An 18,156-nucleotide genomic window follows, 5' to 3' on the forward strand; every position below is an offset into this window, starting at 1 on the left:
TCCATATGAGGAGAGATTAATAAAACTTGGATTTTCAGCTTGGAAAAGAGGTGACTAAGGGGGGTGGGTATGATAGAAGTCTATAAAATCCATGAATGGTATAGAGAAAGTAAATAAGAAAATGTTATTTACTCCTTCTCATAATATAAGAACAAGGTCCACCAAATGAAATTAATAGGTAGCAGGTTTAAATCAAACACAAGAAAGTATTTTTCCAAGCAACGCACTGGCAGCTTCTGGAACTCCTTGCCAGAGGGTATTGTGAAGGCCAATATGATAACAGGGTTCAAAAGGGAGCTAGATAGATTCATGGAACATAACCATTGATGAACCTATTAGCCAGGATGGGCTGGAATGATGTCCCTAGCCTCTGCTTGCCAGAAGCTGGGATTGGGTGACAGGGCATGGATCACTTGATGATAACCTGTCTGCTCATTCCCTTTGGGGCACCTGCCATTGGCCAGTGTCAGAGGACAGGATACTGGGCTTGATGGACCTTTGGTCTGACCCAGTATGGCCATTCTTATGTGTGAAGTGAAAGACTCATTTGCCCAGAAGGAATTAAATGTGCTCTTAAATATTAATTTGCCTATCATGGATGCCTAAATTTTGTGGGTGCAGTTAAGTACAAGTGGGCAGCACTGAAAGTTTGGCTACAAACACCAAAAATAAAACATTAAGCAATTTTTTGTTGCAGAGCATTGCTGTCGTATCATCTGACCATCAAGAAATCTTTCCAAGGACATCTTTGACAATGATAGAGTCAAAGAGTGTACGTGTACTGAAACAGCTACAGTATAGATTAATCGTATCACATCACATCAGCACCATGTCCGTTTTTTATTATATAAAAAGTAATCTTTGCCAATGATGCTGATCATCTAATATAGCCAATTGTTGTGTAATAAAAAGGGTCCTAATCCTGCAGTCAATTGGCTTCAATGGGAGTTTTGGGGTTGCAGGAGTGAGAAAGGCTATATTTGAGGTTCGTATACTGGACTGGGACTCAGGAGATCTGAATTCAGTTCTCAGCTCAGTCATGGGTGATCTTGATTATAAACTTCAGCCCCCAAAGAAAGTGTTGAAGAGTTTACAAGCATTGAAAATAGGTGCTTAGAATTTGAGGGACCACCAAGTTACCTGCACTGTAGTTGTTTGGTCACTCATGCAGATGCAGCAGGGGAGCCAGAAAGCAGTAGTTTAGATTCATCAGGATCTCAGGAAAAATGATTTTCCTCAAGTTATATATTGTTATGGCACAAGTCACTAGGTGACACTCTTATGCATAATCTTCCAAGTTCTAACCACAGGAGGAAACATTCAGTCACAGGTATACATACTGTGGTGGTTTTAGTTTGATTAAGCGAGGTTCTGTGTAGAAGAAGTTATCACTGGAGGGGTATCTGTATAAGCAGCAGGAGAGTTTGCCCACTGACTGTCTATAATTAGAGTCAATTCTTGAGGCAGAGTTGCTCTCTGGAAACCAGGCATTGTTTTTGGGCAGAGATTCCTGAAAGCAGGGATGCCATTTGATCACCTCTATTCCCTGGGCTGGTGTAAATAAAACAAGTAATTGCTGAAATATACCCAGAGTCTGCATCACTGATTTCTCCTACACTGGAAAGTTGACCTGTAAGGCCCTTAACATCTGCCACTACTGGGCAGAGGGTCAGAAGGAACAATATTAGAGTGCTAATTATATTTCCCTTTTAGTATTTCTATAAACATGTTTAAGTTTCAGCAAAACAATTGCATTTCACCTTTAACGTAATATTGGGATCAGGTGCTGTTGATTTAAAGTAGCTTTTTGACAGTACTAATAAGTACAGGGAGACTAAAAACTTGAAGGCATGAATGTTACAAGTGTAGCACATTGTGAAATTTTTCAGAGTGAACCCCAAAGGTGAAATAGGCAAGGGGGTCACTCATTTCATATTAAACATTGGGAAGGTGGTTTTATAAAGACCACCCTGGATATATTTTGTAAGAGCTATGATCACAAATCAGACTGAAGAGTTTGGCAATAGAATAGTTTGGCAATAGACCAACTTATAAGCCATTAGCAAGATGAGGAATTCACACCTTTCTGGTGGAAAGGAAGCCACAAAAAAAAAAATGGAGGTGAAGTAGCTCTGCAGTCAGCAAAGTCATCTAATGAAGCCAATAGAATTTTTGTCATGAGACTATTCTATACCTACACTTCCTTTTCTGATGACTGTATTTTGAGTTCTACACTAGCTGATCTGAATGAAATTAAAGACATTGCATCCACTCAAGCAGAGCATTATAGTTCCTAGAGAAAGCTCAGAATGTACAATTGTGTTGACAGAAATAATGTCATAATGAATGTTTTCCCATAAAATATTATCTGATGGAGTGCAAAGTACATCCTTACTGTCTGCCTATTTATTGTAACTGCTTCCACAATATGAAGCAGTCAAACATGATTCTTACTCAGGCCTCACTGTAAACAGTGAACGCAAACTACTAATTGAAGGTAAACTACTCATTGGCTATGATTCTGTAAGCCATACTCCCCTGCAGTTGGTACTGTATTATAATCCAGAAGTATCAGCAAACACATGAAGGTAAGTGCTGATCACATGCAGACTGTCAGATTGATATGCCATTCCATTGACAAAAATGTACTATCAAGTTCCCACTGACGTCAACTTAATCTTGATACAATGGTGAGTTTTTAAACCCTGATATTTTTTCACTGGAAGTATTCTGCTCCCTGAGAACCCAGATTGTAAGTCTAGATGAACCATAAATGATTCAAGCTGCTTGAATCTTCCTTTCCTTGATGTTATTGTCCTGTCAAGCAACCCTTGCAGGTCTTCATCCACATTACTAAATTAAGAAGAGTCATGTTCAATATCCAGTGTGTTTCTCTGGATCATTGGGAGCAAGCAGACTGTTAGAATACAGCTCTAAGAGGTCTCTTGTGTATGTATGCACATGATTTATATGTTGTTTTGCCTAATCTATAGAAGTTAATCAGTGAGGTAGTACAGAGCACATTAGATTACTAATTCATGAATTACTGGATGTGCTAAATGCTTCAGAGGCCATACAAGACACTTAGCCGCCCATATCCAATGTTCTGTCATGGTAAGTCTCCTTCAGCAAATAGAAGATTTAGTAAGCGGCAACAGCTTGGATACACTGATACATGTGTTGGTGGCAGATGGAAAGGTGAAACAGATTTAGTCTCTGCTTTTCCCCTGGGTGATCCTTTACCTTTGGATAACAATAGTATTATCTTACTATACATTAGAAATGGAATAAAACAATGGTGAGTTAGTGATAACCCTAATGACTTTTGGCTAGTAGACTTATCTGAATGCCCTGGCTAATTTTAAGTGTTGAACCCAACAGAGAAATTCAGAAGTTAGGCAAAGAGAACCTATCATATAGTCCTGAAATCCTATCTAGATTAATTTGTTGCTCTCTTTTACCTTCTTGTGTCAAATTGGCTGACTTTAAATTCAGGACCTGAGATTCTCAGGATTCCAGCTGTTGATCAATAAATACCATGGTGTTGAGCATCTGAGATTATAATATATAAAAATAAAGGTAACAATTGATTTGTGGTCTGGTTTTAGCTGGTGACAATGAAATAGTGAGATGGGAGTAGTCAAGCTTGATTAATAAAGCAATCAAGTTACCTTTATTATTTTAGAATAGTGCACCATAAGGAGAGGTATACAATACCCAACCTTTATAGAACCAAGCTTCCCATCAATGACACAAATGAGAGTTTGTACATGTTTCAAATTGGCAAGCATATATAGCAATATTCAAGCCTCCCATACCAGTGGGGTTAGAATACTTATTCTGATTAACAGAATATTATGCTAAACACTGAGGTTCTGCTGAGATGGGAACTCGAACCCAGGTCTGAAGGGTGCAGGAGAGCTGATGCATCCATGCCTCTTCCCAGCAGCCATTACCACAGACCCTGTGGAGACAAACACCACAGGATATACCAACTCAGATGGACAAACTGACAGCCTCCCTTGTGGCCCCTGATTGGTCCAGGTGTCCTGTTTAAACACAGGATTTGTTCCAGGAAGTGTCTATGCAATGAGGTAGACTCCCCTGCCAGCTGTAGTGACAGACCTGTCTCTTAGCTGGGGTCAGGAATTCAACAGCAAACAAGGACCCTTTGCCTCTGCCCTTGAACACCAACTTTGATCCTGACCCTTGCTTTGGTACTTGGACTGACTTTTTCATCTGACTTTGGTGCTTGGTTCTTGAATCTGGCCCTGAGCCTTGGCTCTAACTCCAAGGTCAAAACTCCAGCTCTGACCTTCAGCACTGTTCCTAGCCTCTGACTGCCACTGCTGGAGAGCAGTAAATGAAGAAGATGCATCACTGATACAGAACAATCTCGATAAGGGCTATTGTAAAAAGGGCTCCAGAGGTGACCCTGGCAACTACCGGCCAGTAAGCCTTACTTCAGTACCGGGCAAATTGGATGAAACTATCATAAAGAACAGAATTGTCAGACAAACAGATGAACATAATTTGTTGGGAAATAGTCAACATGGTTTTTGTAAAGGGAAATCATGCCTCACCAATCTACTAGAATTCTTTGAGGGGGGTCAACAAGCATGCGGACAAAGGAGATTCAGTGGCTATAGTGTATTTAGATTTCCAGAAAGCCTCACTGAAGGCTTTTAAGCAAAATAAGCAGTCATGGGATAAGAGGGAAGGTTCTCTCATGGATTGGTAACTGGTTAAAAGATAGGAAACAAAGATTAGGAATAAATGGTCATTTTCAGAATGGAGAGAGGTAAATAGTGGTGTCCCCCAGGGAGCTGTACTTGATCTGATCTGGAAAAGGGGGTAAACAGTGAGGTGGAAAAATTTGCAGATGATACAAAACTACTCAAGATAGTAAAGTCCCAGGCAGACTGCAAAGAGCTACAAAAGGATCTCACAAAACTGGGTGACTGGTGCGTGACTTGTCTATTGCCTAAAACTTCCATCTTGGTTACTATTTCTTTAAATTTAGACAATATATTGAGAAGGGTCAGTCCAGGGCACTATGCACTTTAAAAAAACAAACAAACAAAAAACGTACTAATCCTACACGTTGACTGACAGGCAGCTCTCTCATCTCTGATTATTTCTCTACAGATCCTGACTTCTTCAGTTACACTCATAGGTAAAAGCTTTCCATTAGTATCTGGCACTGGTTTTCATCCCTTGCTCTCAATAAGTGTGCAAAAACAAAACAAAACAAAAACCACCACCCACTCATAACCCTGCACTCTCTCTCAAATTAACTGCTATGTTAGACACAAGCCAAGAGCAACGTTAGGGAATATGCAAAGAGAAATGATACATGAAAAATATAGGACTAGCTAAATTTTCTTTAAAGCCACTGTAGTGAAAACAGCATCTTTGTTTTTTAAAAGTTTGAAATTGTAATTACTAATACAAATTAATCTGTTGCATCTGGCTAATTTAATTTCTTTCAGCAATTTAACGTTTTTTTCAAACTTAAAGCTCTTAGGTTTTATGTTTGCAAATACTACAAACAAATACATACTACTGGGAAAGCAGAGGTTATAATAATAAATCCTAGAAAGTACTGCACTGTTACTGATTAAAAAGACTGCTTTTCTCCTTGAACCATAGAAAGGTAAGGCTGGAATGGACTGAGAGGTCCTCTAGTTCATTCCCCCTGTGCTGAAGCAGAACCAAGTATGCCTATAGGTATTGATCTAACTTGTTCTTAAAAGCCTCTAGTGACAAAGATTCTACAACCTCCCTTGGTAACCTATTCTAGAGCTTAACCATCCTTACCATGAGAAAGTTTTCCCTAATATCTAACCTAAATTTTCCTTGCCGCAGATTAAGCCCATTGCATCTCCTCCTACCTTCAATGGACATGGAGAACAATTGATCACAGTCCTCTTTATAGCATCTCTTAACATATTTGAAGACTTATCAGGCCACTGCTCAGTCTTCTTGTGTCAAAACTAAAATGCCCAGTTCTTTTTTAGCTCCCTCATAGGTCAGGTTTTCTAAATCTTTTTTTCATTTTGTTGTTATCCTCTGGGCTCCCAACTTTGTCCACATGTATGTTCAAGAATGGCACTCAAAACTGGACACTAGTCCAGCGGAGGCCTCACCAGTGCAGAGTAAGGTGGAACAATTACCTTGTGTCTTACATTTGACACTCCTGTTAATAAACTCCAAAATGATATTAGCCTCTCTCATCATTGCATCACATTATTTGCTTATATTCACTTTGTGATCCACTGTAACCCCCAGATCTCTGGAAGACTCTTTCAAAGGAAGGTAATCACTTGGATTTTTAAGATAGAAAAATATTAGAACTGAACTAGTTTGCAACTACAATGGAAACTAGATATCAGGTTTCTACCCCCTTCTGCCCACCAAGTATTCTATCCTGGTTCCTCTGTCATAGGTGATCAGTAATTTTCAATGACTGCTTCCAAAACAGGACAGTTGTACCTCATTTCAGGAGTACTCTGATAAACAACAAACTGTTTGGAAGAAGTTTCTTCGAGTTGCCTGCTCAGCTACAAAATCTTTGGATCCATATTTAAGGACCTTCCAGTTTTGCCCTTAATTACTTTTGACTGTTCATAAAAATCCTGCATCTTGGGGTATTGCCAACCAACATCTACCGTGTAGGGTCAGATTGAATCTTTCAACAGTGATACCACATCTTCCCACTTTGCAGTAAGTAATAAATTACAAATGGAGGGCTGTGCAGCACCAGGACGTCAGAGGCTGAAGAGTGGTGGTTGAGAGAAGAAAGCAAAGAGAAAAGAAAGCGCAGCAGACCTCAAACACTAGTAGAGCACCAGCTTTATCTGCCCAGTGCTTTACGCCTGCATTATCTGGGGCAAGGACAGTCACTTGAGATTAGAACTTCTTAGTCACTTGCAATGCTACAGCATAACACATAGTAACTGAACTGCTTTAGCACTTAGTCTTTGGAGAGGGACGGTTCCCATGGCTAAGTTCAGCAATGATGGAAGAACAGTTCCAGCAAACATATCCAACAGCCCAAGTGCAATATGAACACCTGCTATCTAAAACTATGAAGTACTGACCAGGAAGATGTCCATATTATTCTGATGTATTGAGGTTGTCTTGAGTACTGAATAACTTACAAACATCTGGAGAAGCTGCACTAGATGGAATGGACAGGTCCTACTCGGAACAGGAGGCAGTTGTCCGCACATAAAGGATTGCCTTAACAATAGACGTCCCTTCCTTATACAGATAAGATGGGCCAGTGGATCAAGGCAAATAGTGAGGAAAGATGCATTCCAGATGAGTACCTTCTAATGCAAAGTCTTTGGACAGAACTCCATTTGTAGGGATCCGTACCTCATGTTTTAATCCATTTCAAAGAGTCATTCACAACACCAAATTTTCCTAAAGCAGTACACATTAAATCTGGTTAGAAGGTTTCTGCAATGAGTGACAAAAACTATATACTGAGAACCCCTCTAAAAGTGCAGGACATTGAACAGCCACATAGTATTAGCCATTGATTGTCTCCCATTGTTAAATCCCAGCTGGCTGGGACTAACCAAGGAATGATTTCTCCCCGCCTTCTCTCTTTTTTGAGCAGTACTGCAAAGACTTTCATGTCACCCTCGGAGCCATGTGTCTGACTGAGTTTCCCATTGTTTATGGATTACAATATTCCTCAGTATCTGGAAGGATCTGGCCACCTAGCCCCATATGCAAACACAATATTTTTCCAGTACAAACCTACACCCACCTATAATCAGTATATTTAACTCCACAAAAATCCAAACAACCGTAACTCTCAGATGTTGCAGTATCAAAAACACCCCATTCTGTTGGCTTTGAAACACTGCAAGGCAGTCACTCCCAGACCCTCTGTGCAAACAAGCATCGCAGTGCTATGTGAATATATGTTGTCTGCACTGGCATAGACAACTATGCATAATGCAACATTATTCTTATACTTTGTGTACACCCTGGACAGTGTATGAATATATTGGTATATTACTATGTGAGAGGAAAACTATCAAGGTCAAAATATGTAAACATTTTGTACAGTAGTGAACTTTGTTACCACCTACTTTGCATGACCTTGATACGTGATGTCCTGCGGATAGCAAAATCCAAACAAACAAATTCTGTGTTTACGTGTACGTATACACACTCTTCAGACTAGAGGAGGCTGATCTGAAGCCTGAAATATAACTTCCATCAAAGATATCTTTATTTCAATGCCAATGTAAAATTATGAACTTTCATATTTAAAACTATAACACTCCTTCCACAGCTGTCTAACCTAATATGAAACAATTCATGTTTCCAAAGGCTGTAGTATTTATTTGATATGGACAATATGCACCTTAACTACAGAAATTTCTTAGAACCATAGTGTCTTATCTAGTTTATAATTAAAGTTTGTCAACCTCTCAAAGCTCAGATGTGCTCTTTACCAAAATATACAAGGACCCAACTCTAAAGAAACTGAACACATGCAATTAAAAAAAAAAGTGTTGATATTTTGGAAACTTAACCTTCCTATTTTGTATACAAGCACAGATGTATATTTAAATTAACTTCTTCTAAAAGCTGCCAGTCTAATTTAACAGCATAGGTTTCTGTAACTCTTATGGCTATTTAACTGTTACTTGGTAGGTGAAAAGAGACTAGTCAATATTTATTAATACTAATGAGGAAGGATTATGGCTTTAGTATATTCATTGGATAGTTTCAGTGTTGTCATTTTAGTTAGTCACAAAGTTTCAAATTTCTGTCAAGGTGACTCATACCAGTACTGAAAGGACTCCCAGCTACCTCCTGCAAGCACTTAAAGTATTCCAATTACAATGGATACACTGAATACTTCCAACTACACCTTTGAGCTGGAGGAGGACAAAAGAGAGAAGTTACAACTATTTCCCAGTAGAAAGGGTTCAATCCTGCAAAGTGTTCTGGGCCTCTTGAAAGGCGCTTATGACCTGACCCTGCAACCCTTACTCATACAGGCAGTCCTTATTCAAAGTTTTCATTGATTTCAGATGGGACAAATTGCATGAGTAAGGACTACTCATGTGAGTAAGGGTTGCAAGATCAAATGAGTTCTGCACTTCTGGGAAATAGAAGATGCCTTGGAGGATCAGGCCCTAAGGGAGTTTAGAGAGTCTTCTCTTCATATGTGGGCATGTGACTTCCATTGATGCCAAGGTCAATGGGAGATATGCAGATTTATCAAGAAATTATTAGAACCCATTGCATAAATTCTAATGGAACATCAGGGATGATTTCATAACAGGTACTGACGAGGCTTGTTGAGGAAAGAATGTACTGTTAATACATCTGTTAGTACTGTTGGTCCTGCCAATATAAATTAATCGACACAGGAACAACAAAATACAATCTAAATGTCATGATTTGACTTAACTGTAAGTTATTCTAGCTCTTTGAAATAATTAAATTACACTCTTTACCTTTATGGGGTTTAGAGGGGAAGACTTTTTCCTGCTCCACAGTATTATCACTTCCATTATATACTCTGATTCTCATTTACACTGTTATCCAACTCCATACACTACTCTGGCAGTGTAGCAGGCCTTTAAATGGGGCATAAATTACAGTTACATCCACTTTACACTGTCAGTGGTGTAAAGAGACCAATTTATGTGCATGAGGCCTCTAGTCTCTGAAGCATGTTCTATCAAAAATTACTTTGTGTGTGTATTTTTTAAAGGGTAGATAATCCATTTGAACTTTAGCCAACATTTTAGGGATTTTGGTTATTGTGAATGGCAGATGCACACTGGGCAATAGCAAATGACAGAAAATCAAGATGTAAAACATATTTAGTGACAAATTTTGTCCTCATGTTTACAGTTACTGTTTGACAGTTTTACTTCTGCAAGAGTACATCAGAAATTGTCTCAGTTGCATAGATCATCCACTTAAGCCTAAATTCTAGACACCTGTACAAAGCACAAGTAAATAGCCCTGGATTAAAATCAGGCCCCCAAGGTGGAAAGTACTGTGTATGCTCCCCAAGGATGAGGAGCCAATGGACTGATGTAAGGTCTGTGCATTAAATTCTTGTCTGTGTGGCACGGGTAAGCCAGTAAATGTATATATTCATGAACTCACGGACCCTTCCCTCCTCTTTCAAATTTCTTTTGCACTGTTATAAGAAAGGTTTCAGAGTAACAGCCGTGTTAGTCTGTATTCGCAAAAAGAAAAGGAGTACTTGTGGCACCTTAGAGACTAACCAATTTATTTGAGCATGAGCTTTCGTGTAGCTCACGAAAGCTCATGCTCAAATAAATTGGTTAGTCTCTAAGGTGCCACAAGTACTCCTTTTCTTTTTGTTATAAGAAAGGCAGTCTTCAGTCTTGCATTACTGTAGTGAGACATGCAGCAGAATTGTCTTAAGCTGCCAGGGCCCATGGATGGGACGGGAGGGACTTGGATCTTAATTGGTTCACTGCTCAGTTGCACAATGCACACAGTGTTTTGTTTGTTTTTTTTGTTTGTTTCTTTACATTAAAACAACAAGCTAAGATCCATCTGGGACAACAGTTGGGGTGGAGGAAAGGGAAAAAGCTGCCAAAAAGGGTGAACTGGAGGGAAAATAACGGACTAACTCAAAAAGTGTCACTTTTGCTATCATTCAGAAGTAAGTGACAGAACAATTCCACAATGACCAGCATAAATTAACTGCGCTAACGACAGATATAACCTGATCTTTAAACCTAAATTTGACTTTTAGCTTGCCACCTCCCTCCCTCATCATAATGATTATTGTAACTTCCTCCCCGACCTGTACTATTCATATTATCTTATCGAATCATAGAATATTAGGGTTGGAAGGGACCTCAGGAGGCCATCTAGTCCAACCCCCAGTGCCCATCTAGGACAAATCCCAACTAAATCATCCCAGCCAGGGCTTTGTCAAGCCTGACCTTAAAAACCTCTAAAGGATGAGATTCCAGCACCTCCCTAGGTAACCCATTCCAGTGCTTTACCACCCTCCTAGTGAAAAAGTTTTTCCTAATATCCAACCTAAACCTACCCCACTGCAACTTGAAACCATTACTCCTTGTTCTGTCATCTGGTACCACTGAGAACAGTCTAGATCCATCCTTCAGTCCATTCAAAACAAAAGGCCAAATGCCGTGGTTCTTATCCATTGATCTGACCAAGTCAACCACTGTGAATCATTTCATTGTCTTCCCCTTCTTCCACCTCCTCAAGTTCAAGCCTCTCACCCTTACCTTCAAGGTCCTCTGAAGCGCTGCCACTCCTTACTTATCTAAGCCCTGGTCTACACTAGGACTTTAGGTCGAATTTAGCAGCTTTAAATCGATGCAAACCTGCACCTGTCCACACGATGAAGCCCTTTATTTCGACCTAAAGGGCTCTTAAAATCGATTTCCTTACTCCACCCCTGACAAGTAGATCAAGTCACTCCAAATTTAGTCCCTGCGCCCATGTCTGCCCAGGCGTTCCTGATCGACCTCACACAGGCGACCAGGAGCACCTTGGACATGACGATGACGGCTACCAGTCCTATTGCACTGTCTGCTGCCACAAGGCAATGGGTTGCTGCTGCTGTGTAGCAATGCCGTACCGCGTCTGCCAGCACCCAGGAGACATATGGTGACAGTTACCTGAGCGGGCTCCATGCTTGCCGTGGTATGGCGTCTGCACAGGTAACTCAGGAAAAAAGGCACGAAACGATTGTCTGCCCTTGCTTTCATAGAGGGAGGGAGGGAGGGAATGGGGGCCTGACGATATGTACCCAGAATCACCCACGACAATGTTTTAGCCCCATCAGGCATTGGAATCTCAACCCAGAATTCCAATGGGCAACGGAGACTGCGGGAACTGTGGGATAGCTACCCACAGTGCAACGCTCCGGAAGTTGACTCTAGCCTCGGTACTGTGGAAGCACTCCGCCGAGTTAATGCACTTAATGCACTTAGAGCATTTTCTGTGGGGACACACACACTCGAATATATAAAACCGATTTCTAAAAAAACCGACTTCTATAAATTCGACCTAATTTCGTAGCGTAGACGTACCCTAAAGGTGTGACCAGGTAACAAACACCACATTTCTCCCACTCCAACAGTGAGGCCAAGTTTGTTATCCTATTTGCCCAAATGTCTTGTTTTCTTGCACACAACTCACATTGAAAATGCAATGGGAATGGAGTCTCTCTCCCTTAAGGCTCCATTGAAAACACCAGACTCTGTTTAGACTCTAGAGTATATTATTTGTTTCTATTTAAAAATTCACTTTGTCAATTTGAAAACTGATTCATGAACATAAACACACTGGATTAAAGAGCAACTGCAGGTGAAGTCTAATGTTATTATGCCATGCTGAATCACATGGTTTATGAATGCTTCTCTTCCCGCTATGAATTTTGAATCTTAAACAGACATCTTCCCTTCTCTATATTAATCATTTTAATAAAATTTAGCATTTATGCAGAAACCCAGCAATAATTTTGTGACCTAAATTGGGCTACCTAATTTAAGGCCCAATCTGGGAAGGTGCTCAGTACCCTCAATTTCCATTGATATCAACTACACGTTACTAAGGGCCCAGTCCTGGAGGAGAAAAGAAGAGATGTCATTACCGTAAGTCAAAGAAATGTATTTAAAAAGGAAGGATAGTCTAGTGGTTGGGGCACTGGCCTAGGACATGGGTTCAATTTTCTGCTCAGCCCTGGACTTTGTGTGACCGTGGACAAGACACTTAGACCCCGTCTACACTGGCAAATTTGTGTGCAGTAAAGAAGCTTTGAGTGCTGTAACTCCCGAGGGGTACACACTGCCAAGCCACTCAATGCGCAGAAACTACGCAGGTACATCACTCTTAAAAAAAAAAAAACCCCAAACACCACACACACAAAAAACCACCCCGACGAGAGGCGTACAGCTTTCTGCACCAGGTCTACAGCGCTGCTGTACCAGTGTAGACACCATGGTGATTAAAGCACTGTGACTGGCCTCCAGGAAGTATCCCACAATGCCTGTTCTCACCTCTCTGGCCATCAGTTTGAACATTACTGCCCTGCCCTCAGGTGACCATGAGGTCAGCCCCACCCCGTACATTCCTTTACAAATTTGAAAGTCCCCTTCCTGTTTGCTCAGTGATGCGTGCAGTGGTCTCAGTGCATTGATCCCCCGCTTGGAGCAATGCCGAGTTGCTGGACCTCATCGGCATTTGGGGAGAGGAGGCAGTGCAGTCACATCTGTGCTCCAGCTGTCGGAATTATGATACCTACAGACAGATTTTTAGATGCATGATAGAAAGGGGCCATGACTGGGACACACTGCAGCGCAGGGTCAGAGTGAAGGAGCTGCAGAACTTCTACCACAAGGTGCAGGAGGCAAACTGCTGCTCCGGTGCTGTGCCCACGAGCTGCTGGTTCTACAAAGAGCTGGACACGATACTCTGTGGCAACCCCACCTCCGCTGCAAAGGACCCTGTGGATTATTCGTTGGCTTACGTGCCAGTCAAGAGCGGACCGAGCCAGGAGGAGGCAATCTTGGATGAAGAGGGGGAGGGGGACCTAGAAGACAAGGATGACTCAGAGGCCATAGATGCATGCAGCCAGGAGCTCTTTTCTACCCCGGAGGCGGCTAGCCAGTCACAGCAGTCGGAGCTTGGTGAAGCAAAAAGAGGAGAGGAGGCCCCCTGGTAAGTGGGGGATCTGATTTTGGGAATTGCTGAAGCAAGTTGCTGGGGACAAGAGGGTTACAGAAAGCAGGCTCGTCTCCCACCACTTGCCTAGCCTGAGCGGCGGAACAGGCTGTTGATACACTCCCTCACTTCACAGGAATCTCGCTCAGAGATCTCCAGGAAACTCTCGTGGAGAATAGTCACTGACTATTCAAGTACTTATAGCAAGAGGAAGTTAAAAATCGGAGAAACAGAAGTCAGTATTAAGTTAAATGGAAAATGGATGAACATTTGCTATGCAGATGACAGTGTGGGTTGATTCAAAAGAAGGACTGAAGTTGATGGAGATTAGACCATATTCATAGTTAGAGTTGAATGTTGACAAGACGAGCTATTGTAGTATACAAGAAGACATGCAAAATTCTAATATGGCTGTGTAATTCACAGCAAATGAGAAGTTATTGCTACTTAGGAAGCATCATTATTGAAGATAGAAGATCGGATACTCAAGTCAGCACAGAACAGCAAGAACAAGAGACGTTTAGAAAGAACAAATTCTGAAGACTAAATTTTGTCTTTAACACAAACAAAATGTACATTTTCAAAACTATGGTTGTGAAACATGGACATTCAAAAGAAACTACAATCCTTCTAATTATAATATTATACAAGAAATCTGAAGAAATCATAGACCATATAACCACCAAAAAGGTACTGGTACTCACTGGAACTCAGAAAACTAGTCAGCTCTTACGAAGAGATTTGATTTGAAGATCACATTTTAAGGGGTCTAGTGGGTAATGCATATTTATGGGCACTGGAAGAGAAAGATGATGATGATGACCAGGAGGCAGAAAAAGAAGATTGTAGATTAACAATGTAGTGTCCCGAGTGGATCAAAAGGACTATTCATCCACAAAGATTAGCAGAGGGATCCTACAGAATAGGCTACAATGATTTCAAACCTCCAGTAATGGAAATACTACTTGAGTAACCCGTTTATCTTCAGCAAAGTTACCTCAGGAATGTCTGTCGTGTTTTCATCTTGTGTTTGGGGAAGGTAAGCTCCCCCAATCTTTCCTCTGGCTATCATTTGCACTTCATTTCCTATTTCATTTGACCCAAGCTATGGTACTTCTGAATTGGGCCAGTGTTTTGTACTTTTATGCACCCATTATATTAACAGATTCTTTTGGTATTGCTTATGGACTATTCCAGTCAAAATAGTCAGCTTGTTTTCTAATTACTAGCTCAATTCCTTTCCCTACAGAATCCTGCATAGAATAAGCCAAATTAATCCCAGGTTTGTCTCCAGTGCAGTTACACCAATGATAAATTTAGCCCAGAGTCATTCTGTAGTCTTGTATTTCTGAGATGCAGAGGCTAACCCTCTTTCCCCCCCCACCCCCGATTAAATATATCCCAAGTGGTGTTCTTCCTACGCTGAGAGCAGATTTGTATGCAGCTCCACTAATGGCAAGGAAAAGCTGTAATATCATTTATGATACTAGATACAATGCTTAGTGATAGAAATGTTTTTTGCAGTGTGTGTTGAACTGCTGCAGGCAGCTGCCCTGCCTGGCCTGCCCTCCACGGAGATTTGATCCAGGACTGGGGAGAACAAATGACTGTTTCTTGATGCTGCTGAGGACTGCCCTTAAACCATGCCTCCCAGCTGTGCACCCCACCATCTCAGTGTAATGCTGGGACTGTATAGCACAAGGACATTTTGTTTTCTGTGGAGGACTTTTGTGTTTTTATAAATAAAAATATGCCAAAAAAAGCACCTAGCCCAGGCCTTTACCAGAATTTAAAAAACAAAAATACCCCAAATGGAAAACAAGTTGGCAACTGCTAATCAGCTCAATTGGAAAAGAAAACTAAAAAACCCACCTCTCTCAAACTACAAAATAATTTGTTACAAACAGAATTTCTTCCTTCCCAACCATGAGCCCTTATCATACTCCTTCCTCTTCAGAAGCAGAGGTAAAGTGATAGGTCACTCAAGGTTATTTCAGATCATGATGCGTGCAGGGGGAGGGAGGGTCCAAAATTGAGGACCCCCTCACAGAGTCCACCAACGCAGCAGCTTCGCCCTCTTTTATACTGTAGGACTCCAGCTCGTCTGTTTGCTGCTCCTCATGGGCTATGTGAGAAGTAGGAAACATGCTTCTGGAAAATCCTTCCCACTAGAAAATCCTTGCCTAGTTGGAAGTCAGAATCCTGTGCTAGGCAAGGCAACTCCCAGAAGAACTGGCAGGGTTAAGAAGAGGAAAGGCATTTAGCATTCCATGAGGGGTGGTGCAAAGGGACCCATCTATCCCTTGGAGTGGGAGACAGGCTTTGAGGTCCCCCTAGAAGTCCCTTGAGGAAGCAATGTCCTGAGATGGGGTAGCTGAAAAATCTAAGTAGGTAGTAACAGCAGACCTCGTTCTGCAGGCATAGTCTGAACTAAACCCTACACAAACCACACTGTTCAGATTCTCAGCTCAAGGTCTAATTATAAGACATACCACACATCTGTTTGTTTGAGGCTTGTTTTCAGTAATTTAGTGAGTCACTTTGTATGGGAGTTCCCTCATGTGGAAAGGAGGGGAGGTCCACTGCTCAGAACATTTTAGATTGGACAAGAGACTAGAAAAATGTCCTGTGCGAAATCTGGGCTGGGAGAGGGAAATGCCTGTTAGAAATTAGAGACAGACTAAAACACCTATTAATCTATGAAGTTAGATAATCTCTATTAATATTCTTCATTAGTTACTTTAAATATGAAAAATTTAACAAATAGTTATATATTAACTTTCATGCAGAGACAAAACAATTCTGTGCTGCATTGCTTAAAAACTGCTCTGTGTATGATGTTTTATGCTGGCATGATGAACTCGTTATGGAAGAGTAAAAGCACAGTTGATGGGCTTCAATGTACTGAGGACACTAATGCAAGGTATGACTATAGCTAATTGCACCACACCCCTCTAAAAAAAAATTCAGCCATCCTGCACAGCCTCTTCCTCCCACAGGTAAACTCTTGTATTCCTCTCAAGTTAGGAAGCCTAGGACCCAGGAGTGGGAGGAAGGCCAACTGACCTGGCAATGATTGGGTTTACTGCCTGTTACCCTGCTTTTGTGTTATTGCTCCATCTGGGCTTCCCCTAACTATTAGGCCCAGATTCCCCAAGAATCCTATCTAATCTACTCTTTGCCTTCTGTCCATTAATTGAAATGGTTAACTAAACATACCAGATATATAATTGGTGTAAGCAGCACTCACATGCTCCTGTAGATGTGTATCATATGTACTTGCCTTTCGTGTCAATTGACAGCACTGCATTAAAGCCTTCCAGCCCCTTAGTGACTATATATTTGAGTTCTCAAGGATTAGCATCTGGCTTTTAAAATTGGTGCTTTAGGGATTTATTTCAGGAATCTGTACTAAAAATATACACTAGTATTAATCATCCTTTTATAATCCCAGGAATCTAAAACAATTTGGGGAAATGGGAAAATCCTCCTATTAGAGTTCAAACATGGGTGGGTGCTTTTGCTATTGCACAAAAATACCTAAAACTATTAATGACTGATTTTGCACTGATTTACAATCAAAACAAACATGGGGTATTCATAAGTAGGAAGCATTTCTTTAGTTTGCGCATACCATGTTTCAGATTGATCATTTAAAAAACTTTAAATGGAGTGAAAGTGTAGAAGAAATACAAATGTATTCAGATGGAAAAATCAAGAGCTTAAGAACTATACACTACAGAGTTAGGTACAAAGGGCTCAGCTAAGGATCTGGCTCACAGTATCCCAGGACCAAATTTATCCTTGGTGTTAACTCCTTGGATGACACCCAATTTATATGCAGTATGGAACTGGCTCAACATTTTCAGTTAAGTCATTGTTTGTGAAAGTCTTTTTTCAAAAGAGGCATTTTGTTAAGACACTAAAAAAAAAACAAACAAAAAAAACAATACACACAACCATACATTGTAACAAGGTGGCTTGCCTATTAAAGGCTGGAGGACATCTCTATTAAAGGCTAGCCAACTTTGATTAACCCAGTAGATTAGCTGTTTCCCTACAAAGATCAGCTGGAAGTTGCAATGAAGGATAGAAAGGTCAGTGGACTGCAAAGAGAAAGAAGCAGAGTGGGCTTGGGCAAGGTGGGCAGCAGACTCCTGAAGGGCACACTCTGGCAACTGGGGAGTTCAGGTCCAGAATGGAGTATAAACTTGTGCTCTGGTAATGGACTATTTTGACCCTGCAAAGAAATTGTTCTCAGGGGAGCACAGAAGAGGCTTAGCGCAAGTAGCGTCCAGCAGAGAAACTTGGGCCTAAGGGCATGTCTGTGCTGCCTTACAGTTTGGACTACAGGGGTGTGAATTGCAGCATGCACCAAAGTGCTGCACTGTAATTCCCATTCTTGAGTACTGTGGACCTTTAAGTTTG

This window comes from Lepidochelys olivacea, assembly GCF_965140295.1.
Source record: "Lepidochelys olivacea isolate rLepOli2 genome assembly, chromosome: 9".
Lineage (NCBI taxonomy): Eukaryota > Metazoa > Chordata > Testudines > Cheloniidae > Lepidochelys > Lepidochelys olivacea.